At 45.1% G+C, this 19,990-nt stretch overlaps 1 protein-coding gene across 2 annotated transcripts in view; it reads right to left on the bottom strand.

The window, feature by feature from the left end:
- The window catches only part of TRPC4 (transient receptor potential cation channel subfamily C member 4), a 113,397-nt gene that overhangs the window by 81,352 nt on the left and 12,055 nt on the right, over positions 1–19,990 (bottom strand). The gene's annotated exons all lie outside the window — the stretch shown is intronic.

Below are 19,990 nucleotides of genomic sequence, written 5' to 3'. Positions count from 1 at the left end.
CCTGCAAGTCAGGTAATATTGAGTCTATTAAATATTTATTATTGTACTGAAATTGTCTTGCTCTTTTGCATAGAAAAAAATTATTCTAGCCTTTGGTATAGTTATTCATCACTCACTCTGATGATCGTATTTTACCAATCTGTCTGAGTGGGTCTAACTTAGATATTACTGTGTAATTTCCCAAGTTTTCAAATGTTGTCATACATGCAAGACGTCGTATTAATTAGCTGTATTTTTGTTTTATTTTGCATGGTCCAGGGATAGGCAACATTTTTGGGCTGAGGACACATTTGGAATTTTGAGTATGTGGTGGGCATACTCAAAAAATGGCTGCCGATAGGAGCCTTGCCTATTCAGAAAATGTGTTATTGGCTGTGCCTAACAACACCTTTATCAGGAGCCAAACCAGCCCTCTCAGAGATGTTCTTACCAGTCCAATGGGATTCTTGTGGGACATAAAGGTATTGTTACAAATAAATATGGTGCCAAAGGCTTGTACTGTTCTGCAATATGCCAGCTTTCTATTTGTTTAAATTAAAATAATATTTTTTAAAAAATCAGATGAGACAAACATACTGTTTAGCTCCAACAGAGAAATCTTGGTACCCATTAGTGCCTATGGGTACCATGAAGCCTTAACCTGGTATAGTCATTTAATTAAACCTACATTTGAAACAACATGTGAGGACGGGATTCCCCAAGGCTGCAATAGCAGCACCTACTTCATGCATCAAACCTGCAACCCACAAAGGAAGACTTCTGCTCATTTCAGCAAAGATTTGCCCAGGCCACCTGTATCTACTACCCACTGACATGACTGGTCACAAAATGAGAATTAGTGATGAACAGAGTTGTCTCTGCCTGTGCCTAGTCAATGGCTTAATTGCCAAGTTTTAATTAATTTAGCTAGTTTAAGATATAGCTATGAAACATAAGTTAAAAACCTCATATAGTTAACTATTTTATATATCCATATCTATATATCATATTGCATATTCCATTTATAAATACATTCTGCAAATTCAACTGTGGAATAAGAAAGGTAATTCTAATAACCAACTTTTGTGGCTGAATTATTAATTAGTCCCATCACTTTATTTGTCAAGTACAAGAAACAGTCTTCTAGGATAACTAATCCACAAGATTTATCCATTCTGACAAGATGCAAACCTAACCTTTCCTTCAAAAAATGACAGATAAATAATGGAAATTGTTTTTAATGGAAAGCTATTTTATTTCAATAAAAGTGGAATAAACTGGTTGAAATCTTGGCTGAATGAAAAGCTAAAAGAAAATCACTTGGATAAAAGGAAGTCCATGGGTTCCATATATGCATCTGTGTGGTGCTGTGTGTGTACCAAAAGTCAGGATCCATAAACAATTATGTAAATTACATTAAATGATTGACTTGTCAGTTTCTTCTAAACACTTCCTTACTTATTTGACACATCACCTTTGAACCTGTCTAAGTACAGTAACATTTTCTCTGGGAATGAATGAATGAATGAATGAATGAATGAATGAATCAATCAATCAATCAATCAATCAATCAATCAATCAATCATATTTTGATTGGCCTATGGGGCCTGACTTTTCATACACCTTATACATGTGTGTATGTATATACTCATTTTACTAGTCAGCCAAAGTATGTTTCATTCAGTAGACTGTTTCATAAGCACAACTAGTGTTGGGGGAATAGGCAAAGAACCATGCTGAGCCAGATTTCCAAGTCTAGTTCTTTATTGCTTTTGCCATGAAACAGAATCTTGCCAGACTAAAGGTACTCTAACCGACCTATGGGTAAATATTCAGCAATGGCTCTAAGGAGGAGTTACCTTGAACCTCCTTACTTTCCCACCAGCAGAACCCGGACTGTGCAATCTTTTATCTCTCTGGAATGTGCCCCCTCCCTCTTGAAAAGGAGCACCAGCTCTGAAATCCACCACTAGTTAGCACAAAGGAAAGGGCAAGAATCTGGTGCCCAGTACTTAATCTTGTCTGCATCCTGACTTTCAGGATGCTTTATGATAAATGAATTGCTTTAAATTTCAAGGGTCACGATAAAACTACCTACTCTAGCTGCTGTGCATGTAGGATAATCACTATAATAGAGACAGAACCCTACCCTTGCATTCACCATTTGCTCTGTTATTTTCAGCCCAATCAATACAAAAGGAACACAAAAGATCAAGATCTTTGAAGGCAGGACGTGAAATGATGGATGTAAGTTACAACAGATGTACGTTATAGGACAGCAGTCCTAGATGAAAGACTACATTAAGTCCAGGGTCTAAAATTGTATCAATGGTTTTAGTGGGTAACCTACCCTTCCTAGAGATTTGTCTGGCATTTCTAATCTTCTGGATGCATTTGCAATCTTCAGGATCTTCTATTGAGATCCAGAGCAATTTCATAATGAATGTCTTTTGATAAATGATACTTTAATATAGCAAGACATATCATCTTTTTGAATAAAACATGTTCATGTATTGCAATAATTACAAGTAATTCAGGGAATCTAGAAGTTATTAGCATCTACATAATCCATTCATTTTGTCAATGGTGACAACATGCTAAAACACCTATCATTTTTTTCCCCCACTTTAGCTATAAAAGTACTGGACTGTGTTAGAAGAGAGATGGTAACTAAAACACTGTACAGACAGTCATTGCTTAACAATGGTAATTGGGACTGGAGCTTCTGTTGCTAAGCGATGCAGTCATAAAGTGATGTGATGTCACATGACCGCATCACTTGGTGACAGCAATCCCGGCAGTCCTGGTTGGCTCTGTTAAGTGAGAATCACAGGTCATTAAGCAAGGACCTCCTTGCAACTTCCTGCCATCTTCCAACAAGCAAAGTCAATAGGGAAGGCAGCACAAAGTCACAAGTCCCAGGCTGCTCACAAGTAGGCCGGTCGGCAGGTAAGTGGCTGCTGCAGCATGGCACAAGTGTGGTGGGGTGGCTGCTGCCAGGTGGGGGAAGATGCGCAGGTGACCACTGTGGGTGCAGGGGGTGCTGTGGGCACATGCACACTATGGAATACTCAGCGCCGCAACTGGGGGGGGGGCAACCGGGGCATGTGCCCTGGGCGCCGCGCTGGTGGGGCGCCAAAATGAGCGCGGGGGGGGCAAAATGAGTGCTGGGGGGGTGCCAAAATGGGCGCGGAATCCATGTTTGCCCCGGGTGACATAGACCCTCGTTGTGGCCCTGGGAATACTCTGTAGCCAGGCACCTTGGGAAAAAAAGCAGCAGGAGTGCTAGCAACTTACAGGAGTGTCTTGCAACCTTCCCTGCCAGATTCCCCATTGATTTTGCTTGTGGGAAGCTGGCAGAGAAGGTCTTGAATGGTGATCACATGACCAGGGGATGGTGCAACTGTTGTGTGAGCTGGTTGCCAAGTGCCCAGATTGCAATCAAGTGACCAGAGGTGCTGGGATGGGGGTGTTGGAATGGCCAGAACTTTGAGGACCGGTCATAACCACCACTCGTTCAGCACTGTTGTAACTTTGAATGGTTGCTGAATGAATGGCATTAATTGAGGGCGCTTTTTTTTTGGCCATTCAATCATGTCCGATTCTCCACAACTGCTGGACTAGTCCCTGCAGTTTTCTTGGCAAGATTTCAGAAGTGGTTTGCCCTTGCCTGCTTCCTTGGGCTGAGAGAGAGAGTGACTGGCCCAAGGTCCCCCAGCTGGCTTTGCGCCCAAGGCGGGACCAGAACTCACAGACTCGTGGTTTCTAGCCCACTACCTTAACCACCAGACCAAACTGGCTCTCTGACCAATGACTACCTGTATGCAACTGTTTTGCTGCTTCCGGGAAGAGACTGCCTCATAAATTCAGGAAGTAGCTTTATCTCCTTTTTTCACACCACAACCCTAGCCTCAACTTTTGGAGAGGCTATCACAGAGTTGGGTAGTGAGGCTTTAGGAGAAACCACCTACCATGTTAGAGAATTTAAAGGTGGCATTAGTTAGGCTAACTCTAGGAGAATATTAAGTTCTGGAAAATGTAAAAGTTAGTTCATGGCAGTAGGGTGGGGGGAGCCTTGAAACCTAAAGTTCCATAGCAAACACTGTTACTTCTGGTGCTAGCCTGATTTCGCCATGGAAACCATGACACAATTGTATTTGCATATTCTTGGGCATAAAAGTTTAGATTAGTTTGTGCTGGGGTCTTTCACTCAGCCTGTTTGCTGGTGAGGCATCACATTTGATCAAATGTTTAAGGTTTGCAATTGCGAAATAAATACCGGTTATTTTCCTACCGCTGTCTGGTTAATTGGGACAGCCACTGGGCAACAAACAATTATTTGCAAATTATTATTTCTGTGACAACCTCCACCACCTTATCAAGTGGGAACTATGGCTGAAACTCTAGTTTAGATAGAAGATATTCAAATTTACACCAGAAATTTCATTGCTTGGGATATTATTAACATTGATATTCTTGTCATCAATCAATCAATCAATCAATCAATCAATCAATCAATCGTTGGCCCTCTGAATAAGCTGACAAGGTCAATTAGCTGATAGGGAGAACAAGAAGCTAAAAGAATACAAAGTTAAGCTTGAAGTAAATGAGAAATTAATTGCACTATTAACTGCTTGAGATATAACAACTAAATAATTGGTGGCCTGCCAAGAAGCCCTGGATTGTATTCAAGGACAGGAAAACCACAAGCAAATGCATCTGCTCCGTTTAGGTTAGAATCATAAAGAGATTCTAAAAGAAGCTATAGTAAAATGCTTTCTGGACTATCCAGGAAGCCACTGCAGTATCCTAACAATCCACTCAAAAATGATTCATTGGTTGGAAGGATTGATGGGCTAATTAACCCTACAGAATCACTTTTTTTCTTTTTCCCCCCCTTTCATAGCCCCCAATTTGCAACTTCAGGGGAAGCAAAACAGAGGAATCAAAGTCCTTGGCATGTCACCATCAGAAGTCCTGATATCCAATTTTTTTTTCTTTAGATTTTAATTACTTTTTTTTCTTTTTATTAGTTATTTATTTATTTATTTATTTATTGAATTTATTGAATTTATGTCACCACCCATCTCCCCAATGGAGGACTCTGGGTGGTTATTTAGAGTGTTGTATAAATAGAGTTGTTAGTAATTTTGAGTATGGCATTTTTGTTAGAAAAATTTGGTTTCCAAAAGTTACTTCTTAATAAGAATTTCATTAATAATGATCTATTCGATGTTTAAGAAGTTTCAGTTTTTTAAAATTTTTCTTAAATGCAATTGCCAGTTTAAAAAAAATCATTCCTTTTTTTTAAAATGATAAAGACATTTGTGACTTGGAATATAAAAGGTTCAATGGAATAGTTAAGAAAGTGGCTTATAATTTAAGATGATAAAGTTGGAAGAGGAATGGTGATTTTAGTTAAAAAATCTAATGTTCTAGGTGAATAAGAGATTACAGATTCTAAAAGACACTACAGGTTGTCCTCGGTTAGTTACCGCTCATTCAGCAACCATTCAATGTTACAATGGCACTTGCAACTAGTCCTCGAAGTAGGTACCTCAAAGTACCACGAGTGGTACTTGCAACTGGTCCTCGAAGTTCCAGCCATCCCAGCACCCCCATGGTCACATGATCGCAATCTGGGTGCTTGGCAACCAGCTCACACATATGATGGCTGCAGTTTCTCACGGTCACATGATTGCCATTTGCGACCTTCCCTGCCAGCTTCCCACAAGCAAAGTCAGTGGGGAAGCTGGCAGGGAAGATCGCAAGTTGCTCTGGTAAGTCTCCCACACCCAGCAGCAGCCACCCCAAGACCCGCAGCGCTCGTGCCACACCAGCCCCTCTCACGCATACACACATCTGGTAGCAGCCTCCCCAAGCCTTATTGCAGTTGCACTGCATGGCCCCTTGCGCCCCCTCCTGCGGCAGTAGCCACCCCAAGCCCTGCTGCATCAGTCTCTCACCCGCCCTCTCACATCTGGCAGCAGCCTCCTGAGCCTCACCATGGTCGCACCACACCAGTCCCTCACACTCCCTTGCATGCCTTCCGGCACCCAGTAGCAGCCTCCCCAAGCCTTGCTGTGGTCATGCTGAACTGGCCCATCCTACACCCTCCTGCACCTGACAGCAGCCACCTACCTGCCTGCCAGCCTGCTTGCAAGCCACCTGGAACTTGCAACTTCCTGCCAGCTTTCCCACCGCCTTTGGTTGTTGCAAGCCGGCAGGAAGTTGTGAGGAGGTCCTCACTTAACAACCAGTGAACTTCAATTAAAGATGGTAATGGGAACTGCTGGGATTGCTGTTGCTAAGCAATGCAGTCATGTGACTGTTGATGCTTGTAAAAATATACATCAGAATTTACACAACAGAATAGAAATTATTATGATAGAAATTGCTGAGTCATTTGATCTGCAATTTAGCTGTGTCATTATGGTTGAGTAGGAAGCTGATGACACAGGAGGAAGCTGAAGAAATAAGATGATGAAATGTGTAATATGGTTGCATGGTGTAATGAGATGATGTAATGTATGATTCTATTGGACAATAGATTGTATAAGAGTATACTATGATCTGTGTATTCTCTCTCTTCACCTTGCACTGGATGCTGTTACTTTGTTTCATTGAACTGTGCTGTGGAAACCATCTGTATGCTGCTAAGCAGAAGACTTCTGTACAAAGCTATATGTATGTAAATAGACTCTTAACTCTGGCTAATGTGTCTGAGTTGTTTCTAATATTGGACCTAGTATACTTCACAGGCTGCACGACTGGAAACTCGCTGAAAGTGACATTGTGCTTTACAACCTCATCGCTTAATGGGAGAAATTTTATTTATTTATTTATATTTCAAATTTCTATCACCGCCCATCTCTCCCAAAAAGGGGACTCTGGGCAGTTTACAGTCAGAATTAAAACACATAAATTACAATATAAATAACTCTATAAAAATAAAATAAATATAAAATATAAAATCCAGCAGTGCAGATCTTGTTAGTTGGGGAGAGATCTATAATAGCCAACCCCAAGATGAACTGGTGCCCCGCCCACCCCAAGCGAGGAGGCAGAACCAGGTTTTTAGGTTCTTCCGGAAGTCTGGGAGCGAATGGGCCTGTCTCTCTCACCTCCAGGGGCAGAATATTCCAGAGGGCAGGCGCCCCTGCAGAGAAGGCCTGCCTTCTGGACCCCGCCAGGTAGAATTCCTTTACCAGTGGGGTTCGTAGCACGCCCTCTGTGCATGACCGGGTGGGACAGGTCGATGTTAGGGGGGTGAGGCGGTCCCTCAGGTAACCTGGACCCATGCCATGTAGGGCTTTAAAGGTGATAACCAACACCTTGAATTGGACCCGGAAGCAAACCGGTACCCAGTGCAGCTTGCGCAGCAGTGGTGCCATGTGTGCCGATCTTGGGGCACCAATAACTGCTCATGCAGCCGCATTCTGGACCAGTTGAAGCTTCAGAATAGTCTTCAAGGGTAGTCCCATGTACAGAGCATTGCAATAGTCTATGTGGGAGATGACCAGGGCATGAGTGACTGTTCGGAGGGCCTCTCGATCCAGGAAAGGGCATAACTGGTGCACAACATGAAGTTGTGCAAAGGCCCTTCTGGCCACGACTGCCACCTGCTCATCAAGCAGGACCCCCAAGTTATGCACCAGGTCTGAATGGGGCAATGCAACCCCATCCAGAACTAAAGATGATAACTTCCCGGATACAGAGGAGCCATCAACCCACAGCACTCCGTCTTACCACGGTTCAGTTGAAGCCTGTTGTTCCCCATCCAGACCGCCACAGCCCCCAGGCACCTGGAGAGGGCAGCTACCGCATCACTTACTTCACCCGGGATGGAGATATATAACTGAGTATCATCAGCATATTGATGATACCTCATCCCGTGGTGACGGATGATCTTACCCAGCAGTTTCATGTAGATGTTGAATAGGAGAGGAGAGAGAACTGAACCCTGTGGCACCCCACAATGGAGGGGTCAAGGGGCAGATCTCTCCTCTCCTATCACCACCGATTGGGACTGGCCCTGGAGGAAGGAGGTGAACCAGCGCAAGACTACACCACCCACCCCCAACTCCCTGAGCTGACCCAAAAGGATACCATGGTTAATGGTATCAAAAGCCGCTGAGAGGTCAAGAAGAGCCAGGATGGATGTACTCCCTCCATCCCGCTCTCACCAGAGATCATCCATAAGTGCAACCAATGCATTCTCTGTCCCATATCCTGGCCTGAAACCTGACTGAAAGGGGTCTAGATAATCCGTTTCCTCCAGAATCCTCTGGAGCTGCAACGCAACCACTTTCTCAACCACCTTTCCCAAAAAGGGAAGGTGGGAGACAGGGAGAAAATTGCCCAGTATGGTAGGGTCCTGGGATGGCTTCTTGAGGAGGGGGTGTACCAGCACCTCCTTGAAGGCAGCCGGAAACACCCCCTCCCTCAAGGATGTATTAACCATTGCCTGGACCCAACCACAAGTCACGTCCCAGGCTGATTTTACCAGCCAGGAGGGACAAGGGTCAAGATGGCATGTCGTTGCATTTGCAGTCCAGAGGATCCTGTCCACTTCCTCAGGCCCAACAGGATCAAACCGTTCCCAGATAGCAAGGTAAGTACGTCCCCTCAGCATTTCCCCAGGCTGTGCCTCGCACTTAAGAGTCCAACTTAAAACGAATCTGAGCTATTTTATCCTGCAGATGCTCAGAAAACTCCTCTGAACAGCCCTGTAAGTGGATCACTGAATTCCCCTTACCCAAAAGGGATCGGGTAATCCTAAACAGGGCCACCGGGCGGCATTCTGTGGATGCAATAAGAGCGGAGAAATATTGGTGTTTCACCGCTCTTACTGCCACAAGGTAGGCCTTAATAGCAGCTCTAGCTTGTGTTCGGTCAGATTTGGTCCTTGTCTTCCTCCAGAGGTGCTCTAGACGTCTCTTAATCCTCTTCAGAACCCGCAGCTCCTCCGTAAACCATGGGGTGTGCCGGGTTGGATGAGGCAAGAGAGGTCGCACAGGCACAATCCTGTCCAAGGCCCCCACCGCCTCCCTATTCCAGGCTGTGGCTAGGGCCTCCACTGGACCATGCAGTAGATCTTTGAGTATAACCCCCAGCTCCCTCTGAAACCCTACTGGGTCCATCCGTTGCTGGGGGCAGACCAATCGAATGGGTCCTGCCTCCCTGAGGAGTAAGGCAGCACCAGAGAATCTCAAGGCCACCAGGGCGTGATCTGACCATGACAATGGGGACAGATCTAACTCTCCCCTCAGATCACATTGCCACTGCTCCGACAAGAAAACCAAGTCTGGGGTGAGGCCACTGTCTCAAGTCGGGTCCCGAATAATCTGGGACAGGCCCATGGCCGCCATGGTGGCCATGAACTCCCGAGCCGCCTCCGAGGCACGCCCCAGGGATGGCAGATTGAAGTCCCCCAGAACCATAAGCCTGGAGTACTCCACCGCCAGCCCCGAGACGGCCTCCAGCAGCGCAGGCAGGGAGGTTGCCACGCAGCAGGGAGGCTGGTACAGCAGCAACACTCCCAACTGTTCTTGGGCACCCAACTTGAAGAACAGGGTCTCACAACCAGCCACTTGTGGACCAACACCCCTGAAGGCTACTAGAGACTCTCAGATCACAATTGCTACCCCTCCTCCCCTGCCCCGGCATCTTGGCTGATGCCACACATGAAACCCGGCTGGGCACATTTCTGAAAAGGCTACCCCCCCTTCTGGGCCCAGCCAGGTCTCAGTGATACACGCCAGGTCCGCCCCCTCCTCTGTGATTAAATCACATATAAGGGGGGCCTTGCTGTTAACTGACCTGGCATCAAGCAGCAGCAGTCAGAAGCCGGGGCCCTCAAGGGTCTGCTGACCAGGGCCTGGCTCTGAACACAGAGGGCCAGAACACACCACCGGTAACAAACACCGGGGGCGTCTTCCCCAAAGATGGCCCACCCTCCGGTTCCCACCATAGCACCCCTAGCCCGTCACCACCTCAATAGAGTGACCCGCCCTACAGCCCCCAGAGTTTCCAAGCCCAGTTGCCTCCATTCCCGGACCTCCAGAAACCCTGGATTGAAACAAGGGTCCCCTCCTCCACGCACCCAACCTCCCACGCACAATCAGCCTCAAGTGATGGCAGGCCCTCCCAGCGCACCAGCTCTCGCTCTCGGCATTGTTTGGGCCTAGCCACCACCCATACACATATGCACACACTCACTACGCCCCCAATCTCTCACTGATTATGGGGGTACCCCACCCACTCCTACCCTCCCCTATCTATCACTGAGGGGGGGATACTCTTACACAAATGAAAAACAAGGGCTCCCCATATGTCTCTCACCTGACAGGGAGTACCCCACTCACACCGAGGGTATCCTAAAACCCTCTGCCACCCCCCAGTAATTGGGGGAGCAACCAGTCCTCCACTATGATGTTTGCTGAAAAGTCCATCATGCTAGCACGCCCCACTCCTCAAGGCTGGGACCTGCCGCTGGGATTCGCTGCCTCAGCGGGGTTCCAGCAAGGCAAATTCACCACGAGGAGGGGACAGTTGCAGGTTCTTCCCCAGCCCCCAGTCCACCAGGCCTGCCAGAGGTCCGCTGGTCCGCCAAACTCCACCACTCCACTCACTATGCCTTGGCTTACTGTGCCTTGGCTTTCCACGCTCTGCTGAGCACCTCGGCCTGCCGCGCTCCGCTCACTGGGCCTCTGCTCCACTCTGCTGGGCCTCGCTGCATTCCACCACACTCTGCAGGGCCTTGCAGCAGGGCCTTATGGCAAATTCCAGTCCAATTATCATTGTTAACAGAGGACTACCTGTATATAATTTTAGTAGCTAAAAAGGGAGATCATGGGATGGCATGGATATGGGTCCAGCCTCCCTGCGGAGGGGGGTGTCATAGGAGAATCTCAGGGCCACCAGGGTGTGATCTGACCATAACAATGGGATAGCTGTAACTCTCCCCTCAGGTCACATTGCCACTGCTCTGACAAGAAAACCAAGTCCGGGGTGACTGTCTCGAGTCGGGTCCCAAATAATCTGAGACAGGCCCATGGCTGCCATGGTAGCCATGAACTCCTGAGCTGCCTCTGAGGCATGCCCCAGGGACGGCAGGTTGAAGTCCCCCAGATCCATAAGCCTGGGGAACTCTACTGCCAACCCCAAAATGGCCTCCAGCAGCTCAGGCAGGGAGGTTGCTATGCAGCAGGGAGGCTTGGTCTGCCCCCAGTGACTGATGGACCTGATAGGGTTTCAGAGGGAGCTGGGGGTTATACCCAAGGATCTGCTGCACGGTCCAGTGGAGGCCCTGACCGCCACCTGGAATAGAGAGGTGGCTTGGGCCTTGGACAGGATCGCGCCTGCGCGACCTGTCTTACTCATCATACCCGATGCTCCCCATGGTTTACAGAGGAGCTGAGAGTTCTGAAGAGGATTAAGAGATGTCTAGAGTGCCGCTGGAGGAAGACAAAGACCGAATCTGACCAAACATTGGTTAGAGCTGCTATTAAGGCCTACCTGGTGGCAATAAGAGTGACGAAGTGTCAATACTTCTCTGCCCTTACCATGTCGGCAGAATGCCAGTCAATGGCCCTGTTTAAAATCACTCAATCCCTTTTGGGAAAGGTGGGCCCTGTGACCCACCTGCAGGGCTGTGCAGACGAGTTTTCGGAGCATCTGCAGGATAAAATCGCTCGAATCCGCTCTACGTTAGATTCCAAGCGTGAGGCATGGTCTGTGGAGATACTGTCATGGTTACTGTTCCAATGTTCCTGAAAAACATCGTAACAGGTTCCCATGCCGTGGGGCTGACATGAGTTGCTGTATGGGAGGGGGCTGCTCCTGTTCCTTGTACCAGGCTGCGATGTGAGGAATGAAGAATGAGGAATGCATGTTTGGGTTATCTCGCCTTGTCAAGGACATTTCCCACAGACCAGCAGGAACCGTTAGGGGCACCTGGATCATGGAATTGTACTGACTTTGGGGGGAGGGATTGGGAGTTGCTTGGGGATTTATTGGGAGACATCCCACACTTTTCCTATTCTCAGCTTTGCTTGTGATCCTGCATACTATTCATTATTAAATCAGATATCCATGAAAGCCCTGTGCGAGTCTGATGGTGATTTTGAATAGGCAATCATTACAGATACCAAGGGAGCATACTTACCCAGTTATCTGGGAACAGTTTGATCCTGTTGGACCTGAGGAATTGGACAGGATTCGCTGGACAGTAAATGCCACCACCTGTCATCTAGACCTATGTCCCTCCGGGATAGCGAAAGCAGCTCGGGAGCTGACATGTCGCTGGGTCCAGGCGATGGTTAATACATCCTTGAGGGAAGGGGTGTTTCCAACTGCCTTTAAGGAGGCACTGGTACAGCCCCTCCACAAGAAACTATCACTGGACCCTACTGTACTGGATAATTTTCGTCCAGTCTCCCATCTGCCCTTTTTGGGGAAAGTGATTGAGAAAGTGGTGGCATTGCAGCTCCAGAGGGTTCTGGAGGAAACGGATTATCTAGACCCCTTTCAGTCAGGTTTCAGGACCGGATATGGGATGGAAATGGCATTGGTCGCACTTATGGATGATCTCTGGTGGGAGTGGGATGCAGGTAGTGCATCCATCCTGGCTCTTCTTGACCTCTCAGCGGCTTTCAATACCATTGACTATGGTATCCTTTTGGGTCAGCTCAGGGAGTTGGGGTGGTTGACATGGTTTTGCGCTGGTTCACCTCCTTCCTCCAGGGCCGGTCCTACTTGGTGATAGGGAGTGAGAGATCCGATCCTCAACCCGTCCTTTGTGGGGTGCTGCAGGGTACGGTTCTCTCTCCTCTCCTATTCAACATCTACATGAAACTGCTGGGTGAGATCATCCGTCACCATGGGATGAGGTATCATCAATGTGCTGATGATACTCAATTGTATATCTCCATCCTGAGTGAGGTAAGTGATGGTGTGACTGCCCTCTCTCGGTGCCTGGGGGCTGTGGGGGTCTGGATGGGGAACAACAGGCTTTGGCTGAACCCTGGTGAGACGGAGTGGTTGTGGGTTAAGGGCTCTTCCGTATCCAGGACTTTGTCATCTTTGGTTCTGGATGGGGTTGCACTGCCCCAGACAGACCTGGTGCGTAACTTGGGGGTCCTCTTGGACTCCTGGTTCCTGCTTGAAGAGCAGGTGGCAGCCATGGCCAGAAGGGCCTTTGCGCAGCTTCGTGTTGTGCACCAGTTATGCCCTTTCCTGGATTGGAATGTCCTTCGAACAGTCACTCATGCCCTTGTTATCTCCCATATAGACTATTGCAATGCGCTCTACATGGGGCTACCCTTGAAGAGTATCCGAAAGCTTCAGTTGGTCCAGAATGCTGCTGCGCAGGCTACTTTTGGCACCCCAAGGGTGCACATAACACCTTTACTGCACGAGCTGCATTGGATACCAGTTTGCTTCCAGGTCCAATTCAAGGTGTTGGTTATCACCTTTAAAGCCCTACATGGCATGGGACCAGGCTACCTGAGGGGCCGCCTCTTCCCCGCTACATCAGCCCGTCCCACCCAATCATGCAGAAAGGGCATGTTGTGGACCCCATCAGTAAGAGAATTCCATCTGGCAGGGTCCAGGAGGCGGGCCTTCTCTGCAGTAGCGCCCACCCTTTGGAACATCTTGCCCCTGGAGGTGAGGTTAGCCCCATCGCTCCTAGCTTTCCGGAGGAATTTGAAGACCTGGCTCTGCCACCGGGCTTGGGGCGGGGAGGAGAATAGTCATACTTGGGGTTAGCTAGTGCCTTGAAGTGCCCCTCCTACAGAAGGACTGAATGAGACCACGGCCATCTGGATTTTATTTATATTTAGTAACTATGTGAAATGGTTTTATAGTGCACTTTTATATTGGGATTTTATTATATATTTATTGTTTTTTTATTATTTTGCTGTAAACCGCCCAGAGTCCCTCTGGTGGGAGGAGATGGGCAGTGACAAATTTGATAAATAAATACATACATACATACATACAATGATACAACTTTATAGAGTAAAACAATTACATTGGAAAAGTCAAAGAACCCCCAATATAATTTAAAGCTGTATTAAATCTGCTTCTCTTAAACTGCTTCTAAAATGGGGCAGTTTGCAAAACAGTGGCAGACTCATAAGTTGCTTTTGGTTTGCTCTCTCTCAGGCAGTCACACCAAGATAAAAATTATAGCTTCTTTCATCCAAGCCTGGTGCTAGGTGGCTGTAAATCTCTCCCACTACACTTGCAACTTATCACTTCTTCTTCCTCCCCTTTCAGGTAATTTCCTCAGCATAGTCAGCTTTCTACTGAAATCAGATAGAGCTTTCTACTGAAGTCTCATGCCTTCAAGGCATGATTACTCTTCCCCTGAAAAGCAAAGTTGGTGTGTTAAAAAAAATGCACAGGCTTTATATAGGACTCTGGAACCATTGCACTGTTTTGCATTCAGTATACTTTTGCATCAAACTGATAAAGTCTGTTTGAAAAGGACTTTCAGGGAAGGCAACTGTCCATCCCCTAAGGGATTTTCTAAGGGCTCATGATCCACCCTTAGAAGAATTTCTGGGTTAGGAGAAAGAGAAGAAGAGGACCACCAGCAGCAAGGTAGATGGACTCAGTTACGCACCATTGGGGGATCTGAAAGACCAGGTCAGGGATAGATCATCATGGAGAAAAATCTACCTATGTGGTTGCTAGGAGTTGAAAACAGCTTGATGGCACATAATCAATCAGATAGTTTGAGAATTTTACATAGGACCTTGTTGACCAACCTTAGCTACCACGCTTGGTGAACTCTCATTCTTCCAAATGGCCACCAAATTATATTTCATATCCATCACATCCATTACATTTCATATCTTAAATGCTTGTTGGGTGGATAATATCACTGATAGCACCATTCCTTTTTAGTTCATATCCTCTTATTAGAAAGGTACCTAATAAAGTCCTTAAGACACAGACACAAGTAGTGTAAGTCTCAGTAAGCACTTCTTAATACAAGGATTTTAAAATTTATTCTCGTGATCTGTTATCAACTTTAAATTGTTTAATTCTCTGCTTTCTATTGTGATTATATTTATTGTGATTACAAGTCCCTGCAGTTTCCTTGGCAATGTTTTCAGAAGTGGTTTGCCCTTGCCTGTTTCCCAGGGCAGGGAGAGAGGGACTGGCCCACGGTCACCCAGCTGGCTTTGTGCCTAAGGAGGGACTAGAACTCGGGGTCTCCCGGTTTCTAACCCAGTGCCTTAACCACTACACCAAACTGGGTCTCCCTGCTTCAGTGGGCCTATATAATTAGACCTCATAAAGGCTTGAACATACATTTTTGTACAGCATTCAGTTATTCTTATCTCAGAAAAACCAGTGCCCTTAAATATATAAGCAGGTCTGTTAGCCCTCTTTCCCTATTGCTCTGTGCTGCATTCATGGCTTTAAAAAAAAAATACTCTGGTTTGTACCAGACTGAAAAGGTTACAATAAATTAAAATGTCTAAAAGGAATTATGTTTTTGTAGAAATGTTAGAGGCTGCATTGGTGATACGATCCAGAATCCTCTTTGTACAATGCCTTCCAAGGAACCTATCCGGGAAGGGTGGGGGTGGGGAGGTGTTGAAATGTCTCTGATTTCCAACCTCTAAACTCTCTGCGGGACCTGCTGAGAAGGGAGGGATACATGGAATACACTGGAAACCCCCTCTTCTACCCACCCACCAAATCTGGGAAAAGCAGCTGAGATGTATATTCTGACTCAGGGCAAGTTGCAACAAGAAATCTTGGAGAATCATATATCAGCATCTGCTTTTCTGACTCTCAAAAGCCCAGAGCAAACTTGAAGGCATCAGCAGTTCCACGCAATTGCCGCACAGCATCAAGTCCTTGCAATACAATCCTGTAAATACCTACTAAAAATGATTACAATTGCAGCTGATAAAGATGTGCTGTGGCTAGCAGTGAATGCTAGACCTGTCAATTTCCTTTTTTGTTAAATATTATTTTAAAGTCATCTAAGCCAGAAGGCAACAAATCTCAGTAAGTAGCAGTGATTTCCAGAAAGGGATGGAATATGTGACTGTATCTGTACCAAATTCATTCCCATGTTATAGAATTAAATGAAATGGAAAATAATTTCATTTAATCTACTTTCTCCTACCCAATCATAATGTCCAGACATAGTGAGAGACTTAGATTAAAAAGACGAAGTTCAGTCCAGGCAAAATGGCAGTATTGGCTAGGTTTACAAATCAATCCATGTCATGGATTAACCATGGGTTACAAATCACAATTCCTGGGTTCACACAAAACACAAAGCCAAGACCAAACAAATCATAATATGGTGTAGCACAAAGTGTGAAGGCAATCACAGTTGGTCAGTATAGAAGCTAGCCTGGAATAGGAGATACAGCCTCTTGGTGCCATATGATGTCCAGCTGCGGTACTTTGGGGTACAACTATTAATTGATCAGGTACTTGTAATCGGTCTTGCCTGTAGCCTGCAACCACCCTGTCTCTCCCAACCTTTCCTCCCTTCTCATCTCAATTCAATCTTACACCAGTTTAGCCACTCCATGCATCTGATGAAGCTTGTGCCTTTTAGTAAAATTTGTTAGTCTGGAAAGGTAGTAGCAGACTCCTTCTGATTTTTAGAAAATCAGGGTAAGGGACAAAGCAATCATATGGATATTATAGATACATATACATATATGCATATATCTACAGAAACAGGCAGTATTCAGTTACAACTCATTCTTTGATAGGTGTGTAAGTATGCCAATGAATCAGTTGTACCCTTTGTTGGAAAAGGTAGATGTCATCGTATCGATTGACTTAAATCACTTCCTATTTAAATTACTACAATGACCACTATATGAGGGTGCCCTTAAAGAGATTTTAGAGTGAAGTTAATGCAAAATGGGGTAATTAGATGGTTTTGAACCTGCTGGGATTAAGATTTACTTTAAAGGCCTTTCTGTATGATGAATCCCCAAGAAAGGCTAGACTGATAGAATAGGATCATTTCTGTGCTAGATCCTTGATTGCAGAACTCTTCTGTCAAAGGTGGTGTTCCCCCCCACCCCCTTGGCTTTTAAATAGGCTTTCCATTTTGATTTTTTTCCCCCTTCTGGTCTTAATTGATATAATTGATACTTATTCAGTACTTGGAATGTTAAAATGTACAAATTTGTTTAAGGCTTCAAATAATACATTGCCTTTAAAAGGGGCCCATTTTGATTCCAAATTTGGAATCAAAAAGTTGGTTCCAAATTTGTTTTGTAAATAAAATATTGTCTTCTTTTTCAAACCAAAAGAATGTGGGAAATTAGGAGAGCCATCAGCACCATCACAAGCCCAACTAACCACACACACTCAGAGGCACCTTCACATGCTTCTCCTCTAATGCAGGGTTTCCACATTTTAAAGTTGCCAAGGTAGAGAAACAATGCTCTAATACAATATATTCCATTGTCTGCTAGCAAAATGCCCCTCTAGATTCTACACAGGTCAAGCAGGCCAAACTTCGCACAAAATGTACACAAGTTTAACATTAGGACTCAAAACAAGGACAAAATACTATCAGAGCATTTCCACCTCCCAGGACACTCCATTACAGATGGAGTAGTCATTTTGTAGCCATTTTGGAAAAAAAGAAACATTACAGCATAGTTAAGTGAGAGACTGCTGAACTCATCCTTCAAAAGGTTTCAGGCTATCCCAGAAAGTCACCCCACACAATGGGTTGTTAACACATGACAACTATTAATTGATCAGGTATTTGTAATCTGCCTCACCTGTAGCCTGCAACCACCCTGTCTCCCCCACCCCTTCCTCCCTCCTCATCTCAATTTAATCTTACACCAGTTTAGCCACTCCATGCATCTGATGAAGCTTGTGCCTTTTAGCAAAATCTGTTAGTCTGGAAAGATAGTAGCAGACTCCTCCTGATTTTTAGAAAATTAGAGTAAGGGACAAAGCAATCATATGGATATTATAGATACATATACATATATGCATATATCTACAGAAATAGAAATAGGCACTATTCAGTTACAACTCATTCTTTGATAGGCGTGTAAGTATATAATGTATAAACACCTTTCACAGGCTGGTTCAATCAGCTCTTGTGAGCCAGGACAAGCTGGCTCCAGTCGACTACTGTTTATAACTCTCATAATGCCCACCCAACATGGTTATTTACAATAATAGACTCAAACATTACTAAACATCAAATACAATTATACCAAACTGTACAAAATTCTGTGGGTAGCATTTTCTATCTTGAAAGAATACAGTAATTTCAAGAAGAGATCTATGCCACAGTGCTCATTAGGTAGCTAGCTTATATACCCACAAAATTAATCAACATGGAAGTAACAGCAGTCAAGCAGTACTCATCATGGGAATGCAAGCATTATTTAGTTCTTTACTAAAGCTCTTGAAGTTGCTACTCCATGTCGTCTTAACTCTTATTTCCTTTCCAATCATAGAGTAACATTTATGCCACTTGTGCTATGGAACCTGCAACATTTGGGTATTATGCTCCCAATTAAGGCATTTTTCCCACAAAAGGAATTTCTATCTGTGAGTATCATCCCTTATGAGCATTGCTACTAACAGTGTTGCCAAGGAATACAGAACTGGGATTGATATAAATAGCATTTGTCCTGCAGTCAGCTTCTCTTTTCTCCTCCCAACATCTTTCCAGCACTGTCTATTACAGTACCACTTATCAGAATAATATCCAGATTCCTGCCATTTGCCCTTAGCGTTTAACTGATGAAACAAAGACTATTTTCAAATGATGGAACTATTTACATAAGTTAAAAAAAAGAATATGGTTTTGTCTGGCTTTTTAATGTTTCTGATTTTGATGTAACTGGTATTTTGGATAAATGCAGACTTTGTTAAATGATTTGCATGCTTTCGTCAGCTTAACTGACAGTAGACAGAAGGTAGGTATAGGTAAAGGTAAAGGTTTCTCTTGACATTAAGTCCAGTCGTGTCCGACTCTAGGGGGCGGTGCTCATCTCCATTTCAAAGCCGAAGAGCCGGCGTTTGTCCGGAGACACTTCCGTGGTCATGTGGCCGGCATGACTACACAGAACGCCATTACCTGCCCGCCAAAGCAGCACCTATTAATCTACTCACATTTGCATGTTTTCGAACTGCTAGGTTGGCAGGAGCTGGGACTAGCAATGGGAGCTCACCCCGTCACGTGGATTCGAACCGCCGACCTTCTGATCGGCAAGCTCAGCAGCTCAGCGGTTTAACCCGCAGCGCCACCACGTCCCTAGACAGAAGGTACAGTAGAAGAAATCTTTCCCTTTATTTTTATTGTTATTTGATTCATTTGGAATGCTTAACCACAAAACTGAATACATTAATTTCACACCAGAATGATTTACTGCCATTCCCATTATCAATTTGTTCTTTGTTTTTCATTGATTCATAGTGCAAGAATAAAAATAAATGTTGGCAAATGCAGCAAAGAAGCCTACAGAACCACTGGATCTGAAGGCAGCTAGTGAGGAAAGCAAACTGTTTTGCTTTGTTTGATAGGATTATCTACTCCCTGAAACCAAACAGACTATAGGCAGTTTCCAGACATACAGTACATATAAAAGACAATATAAAATCAGTATAATAATGAATTAAAATCGTAAATCCAAATCTTATCAATTACATTATTTAAAATTTATTGGGTATGGCATTGCTGGTAATAATTAATCCTTGAAAGGCATCCTTGCCTCCTCATAGAAGGGGAGCTTCTATGGACAATACCTGCAGCCAGGCCTCTTCCTGTCCTACAGTTCTTCCCAGTAGGATAGAAAGCTCAGTGAGCAGTTTCTAGCAGTTCCCAGCTCTTTGGGGACAACAGGCAAAACTACTGGGAAAAGGTGGTCCCCAGGATACCCAGGCCCTGAGACATATAGGTCTTTTTAACCTTTAGTATGCTAATAAGTGCCAATGCTAATAACTATCAATTGATAGTTATGGTTAAGAAACT

This window comes from Candoia aspera, chromosome 2, assembly GCF_035149785.1.
Source record: "Candoia aspera isolate rCanAsp1 chromosome 2, rCanAsp1.hap2, whole genome shotgun sequence".
In the NCBI taxonomy this organism is placed as follows: domain Eukaryota; kingdom Metazoa; phylum Chordata; class Lepidosauria; order Squamata; family Boidae; genus Candoia; species Candoia aspera.
This window is presented reverse-complemented; position numbering and strand designations above follow the sequence as displayed.